General features: G+C 38.7%; 1 pseudogene; it reads left to right on the top strand.

Annotated features, from left to right (window-relative positions):
• The first annotated feature begins 1,192 nt into the window (after positions 1-1,192).
• On the top strand, positions 1,193-3,687 carry LOC118333304 (annotated as a pseudogene).
• Positions 3,688-5,782: the final 2,095 nt, after the last annotated feature.

Genomic DNA, 5,782 nt, shown 5'->3' with positions numbered 1-5,782 from the left:
ATAGAAGATAGATAAGATAGAAAGATACGATAATAGATAGATAGATGATAGAGAGAGAGATAGAGAGAGAAGATAGAGAAGAGAGAGAGAGAGGAGAGGAGAGGATCACTGACAGAGGGCAATTTTTCTCTGGCATTGTCGTGCACTGTCATGGTGCTGAATCGAAAAAAAACCCAACAATTTCAACCATGATAAACAAAAAATTCAGCATGTTAAGATTACCGTATTTGAAAAGGTGAAAAAAGGTAGAAATTGGAGTGATACAGGAATAGGCCTAAAAATATAGCTATTTGAGAATAAAAAGCTGTAAGATTCATATAACTTTGATAATAAGACAAAGCAACCTCAGGAGAGTCTGGTTCATCCAGGATTCTTTCCACTCCTGGTTCCGCTGCATCGTTCCTCAGAGTGAAAAGAGCATCCTGGATGAACCAGACTCTCCTCTAGAGGTTAGTTAAATAATTTAGCTCTTTGCCGCTTTTTCTGATTAGTTATACTGATAGTAAACTGTTGCCCGCTATACAGTCATTTTCAGCACCATGGACAGCATCTCATTTTACATCACTTGCTTATGTATTCGTATTCAGAACTTAAAAAAGATAAAATTACACACATTCTCAGACAATGATATGCTGTTATATTATTTCAGATGCACATTTATTTTACTCTTTTACATTGTGTGTTAAATCGGACTGATAATTTGTATTTATTTAGTTTTGTTGCAACAAAATAGCCCTTTTGTACTGACTGAGTTTTTTTTTACTATGACATACTCATTTTCCGTGGTAGTTACTGTTCCTCTTTAACATCTCCATTTAACTGCAGGCAGAATTGAACGTTATTCATACATTCAGCACTACAATGCTGGACAGTTTCAAAAAGAGTTTGGTTTGGTAACACTGCTGTAAATCACTGGATTTCTGTTTGTGGTTTGTTTATGTTTAGAGTTTGTAATTTAATGTTACATCGTGGGTTGGTTGAGATATTTCATATATTTTTATAGTTTTATTCCTATATTTCCCCAGACTAGATTGTATAGGAATGTTGTTTTTTAACCTACTGGCAGATGGCCTGGTTCTTTTCTTCCGTTTGGACTCTAAGTGACGCTGTTGGTCAGGAAAACTGTGTTAGTAGAGTGAAAGAGGGGAGAAAGAGGAGAGGCAGAAACACTGTATTCAGACAAGGAGGCTTCGACGGAAATACAGTCGCTTGGAAAGAGGCATTTTTGTTTGATAATAATAGAACATCCTGCTTGACGGAAATGCAGCACTGCTGAAGTGGAAGGTAGCTTTCGACTACGTGTGTGGCTGTGGGGATCTAATTTACCGCTGCATTTAGGATTGTATTCTTTACGACATGGATATATGCCAGCGTCGATGCGGAAAATGGCTGATGTGTTGGACACTTACATGGCATCTGTTCATTCTTGCCGTGAGGATTTCCACCATCAACGGCCAAATCCGTTATTCAATACCGGAGGAGATGAAGAAGGGCTCTCTTATCGGTAATGTAGCGCAAGACCTGGGTTTGGATCTGAGAAGGCTCCGTTCTGGTCGGGCCCGTATCGTGACCGGAGAAAACAATCAGTACACTGAGCTAAAAACAGACAAAGGAGTTCTAGTTGTGAATGAGAGAATCGACCGAGAAGAGCTTTGCGGAGACGTAACACCGTGCAGTTTCAGCTTCGAAATTATTTTGGAAAATCCGATTGAACTGCACAGGGTGACAGTCGAAATATTAGACGTCAATGACCATGCTCCAACTTTCAAAAATAATTTAATTAAACTAGAAATTAGTGAATCTGCAACAATAGGATCGCATTTCGATTTAGAAAGCGCCGATGACCCCGATGCAGGTATTCACGGCTTGCAAAATTATATTTTATCCCCTAATGATAATTTCGCTTTAAAGCAACACTCCAACGCCGATGGAATCAAATTCGCCGTAATGATTTTACAGAAGCCATTAGACAGAGAATTAAATCCACGCCTTTCTTTAAAGCTGATTGCAGTGGACGGAGGAACGCCACAGCGATCTGGTACAGTAAATATAGATATAACTGTGATTGATGCCAATGATAATCCTCCCGTATTTAATCAGACACTCTACACTGCTACGGTGACAGAAAATGCACCCATAGGCACCTATATAGCTACTGTGAATGCTTCAGATGCCGACAGTGGTTCTAATAGCTTGGTTACATATACCTTTTCTAATGTAAAGGGAAATTCAGGCGAAAAATTTGAAATTGATAGTTTATCTGGCAAAATAACTGTGGCTGATAATATTGATTTTGAAAAGGACAAAAAATACGAAATAAGAGTGATCGCCAAAGACCAGGGTGGCTTAAGTGACGCAACTAAAGTTGTCATTGAGATCACTGACATAAATGATAATGCTCCGATCATAAATATTATGTCCTTCTCCAGCCTGATTTCAGAGGATGTCTCTCCAGGTACGACTATAGCTGTTTTTAATGTCAAAGATGCAGACTCTGAAAGAAACGGTCAGATAACATGCTCCATAGATTCTAATCTTCCCTTTAAAATCCAGTCTTCTTTAACTAATTATTACAATTTGCTTTCAGATGCACCCTTTGATCGTGAAACAAAAGCAGAGTACAACATAACCTTAACTGCAACCGATTCAGGGTCACCCCCACTTTCTACTAAAACAACTTTACACCTAAGAATTTCTGATGTGAACGATAATGCTCCGCTCTTTGCTAAACCGAATTATTCTGCTTTTATTACTGAGAATAATGTCCCTGGCATGTCAATATTCACTGTTAGTGCGCAAGACTCTGATTGGAATCAAAATGCAAGAATCTCATACTTTCTGGAGGAAACGCAGGTTAGTGGCAGCCCAGTTTCTTCTTATGTATCCATAAACTCTGAAACTGGAGTTCTACATGCAGTGCGCTCATTTGATTATGAGCAGATCAAACAGCTTGTATTCCGTGTCAAAGCTCAGGATGGAGGCTCCCCTCCACTCAGTAGCAATGTGAGTGTGAAAATAATGATCCAGGACCAGAAACGACAACCCCCCTAAAAGGTTTCCTGTTACCCAGTCCAGACTGGTGGGCTCTCTGGTGGCTGAGATGGTGCCTCGCTCAGCAGATGTGGGGCTAGTCTGGGTCACTAAAGTGGTGGCTGTGAGTGGACTCTGGACCAGAATGCTGGCTCCCTCCTATAAAGCTGCAGAAAGCCAACAGACAGGGCGCTGTTTGAAGTTGGGCTTAACAGAATGGAGAAATAAGAAGCTATCCGCACAAGTACTGATAAAGAATGCTGTGAAACAAGGACTGACTGGGTTATAGTGGAGGAAGACGGGCAGCCCTCTCGTTCAGCCTTACAGTCCATTGTTAAACGTGGCGGTGCAGAACAGCTTCCCTGAAGTGCTGTCGGAGTTCATTGACTTTACACATGACAAGGAGTACAATGAAACCTGACTTTTTACTTAGTGTTGGCTTTGGCTGGTAGTTTCCTTTCTCTTCATCACGTGTTTAGTGTTATTATATCAGTGAAAATCTACAGATGGAGCACCAGTCTCGCGTCCTGTATCACTTCCAATCTCTCCTGTGATTCCATATTATCCTCCACGGTTACTCAGACACTTTGGGGACAGGGACTCTCCAACACGTGTAACAATTACGAAGGTGTGTAAGGACAAACTGACTCCAGAAAGAGTGACTGTAAGTTCGCAGAGCTGGTATCCAGAACGTCCTGATAATGGACCCAGTTCTACAGGGACGATGCAGCGGATACAGAGTGAAAAGAGCATCCTGGATGAACCAGACTCTCCTCTAGAGGTTAGTCTCATGGAGTGACACAAAGTTTTGCATTACACCTTTAATGGCAGCACTTTTTGCATCTATTTATTATGTTACACACTAAACTTGGGCCTCTTGGAAATCTGGGAATCATATGTCATATGAATGTAATGACTTGTGCCTTCTTCTTAGTTTTCCATCCTTACAACCTACCTTTTCTAAAGACACTTTTATGATCCACTTACAGTTGAATGTCTTGACTGCTGAATTCAGTAACATTTAAGTTTTGTTCTTTATATTTTAACCATACGTTGGGTGTGTGAAAACAGTGGGAATAAATCCAGGATTTTACAGAACTGTCCAGTATCAGCTTTTTTTGTGATTGTGTTGTTTGCTAAGTTTGTTAAACATTTAATAGGATATTTACATGAATAAATGTCTTTAGAAAATTACAGAATGACACAAAGAACAGTCTTGTTTTGGCTGACTTGTCCCTTGTTAGATCACCCAATATTGGAAATTGTAAATGCGTGAGACTTAGATGAGGTTGACTTTTTCAAAATTGTTTCATTCAAGCCAAGCTTCAGATTGTACTGGCAACTTATTTTTTCTAGACTGTATAGAAAACTCAGTCCACATCAAAAAGTGGCCTTCAAATAGTCTAATTTAAATGAAATGAGATCTGTTTTTATCTGATTTATGAAAAGATTTTTGACTGTGGACTTCCCACCTTTGTGGATTTTCATATAATATTTGATAAGGGTATATGTGACTTGTGTTCATTAATCTCTTTCGGAATAAGTATACCAATTATTTGCAACATTGCAACACTGAAACAGCCTCACATCATTTGAAATTGAAACCATGGGTCCTGCCTACTGGGAGATATATTGAGCATTCAGCACCATTGTCGTGGATAGTGCTAACTTGAGAGGGATACTGCAAAAGATAAACATTGTAACAGGTGAAGAATTGTGCATTTAGAAACAATTGTTCCAAATAGTATATTGTTAAATAGTGTGGGAAGATGTGGCCATATTTAAGTTACCCAGCACAAACATGAGGAGATCAACTGATCATTACTGAATTCGTCTACAATGAGTTCTTCAGTATCTTTTCTATTCAGACCAGAAACACCTACTAGCATGAGACTGAACTTTTTGGTGAATGGATTAATTTAAAACATTCCTACCAGAGTTATTCTTGCTGAGCATGTTGTTTGCATTTTCCACCTGTGTATATGGTAATGAGTCGCCTTGTGCTCCATTTCTGCAGCAAAAAACTACTTCTGGTGAACATTTTTAGTTGCCTAACTTATCATCTTGGTTCTGGTCATTGCTGACAAGATTTTAAATGATCAAGCTACTGAAGGATAGCCTGTATGTTTCTTTCCAGTGGTCAGTTTATCATCTTAACTTCCAAATATATTATTAATCACATATAATATAAATGATTTACCAACAGTTGATAATACATTTTTTCTGATTTTCTTGTAAGAGAATAATGACTTCATTATTTGAATTTCATCTCTGTCTTCAATTAAAGGGGGACTGTTAAGTTCATAGTAAGTTGGCATTTATTTGAGAGGTAATATTTTAGGATTTAACTGTTACTGATCAACTCCACAAGACCCATTTATTCTTTGTTCTAGGATTATTCTTAATTAAAGCAACCACATACTTACCAACAGCAACTGAACTCCCCATATAGTTATCTGCATAATGTCATATGTCCTTTTAAATCAGCAGTCACATATTATTTAATTTCTTTCAAAATAGGGTGTTGTTTCATTCTTTTTTTAATAGCTGAAAGCTATATTTATTTATTCTACTGCATTGTGTGATTTTCTGCACTGCATGTGTTTGGACTCTCAGGGCCGCTGTTGGCCAGTGTAGAAGCTTCCTCCCATCATTTGTTACATTAAACAGAGAAAGAGACACACATACAGCACACAAGCGTCGTTGTCAAAACCGGGAGATATCCGCGCTGCGATTCATTTATTTCGGACTG

Source organism: Morone saxatilis, unplaced genomic scaffold (assembly GCF_004916995.1).
Source record: "Morone saxatilis isolate NCDOM2014 unplaced genomic scaffold, NCSU_SB_2.0 Contig22, whole genome shotgun sequence".
Lineage (NCBI taxonomy): Eukaryota > Metazoa > Chordata > Actinopteri > Moronidae > Morone > Morone saxatilis.
The sequence above is the reverse complement of the archived record's forward strand: the minus strand, read 5'-3'. Positions and strand labels throughout refer to the sequence as shown.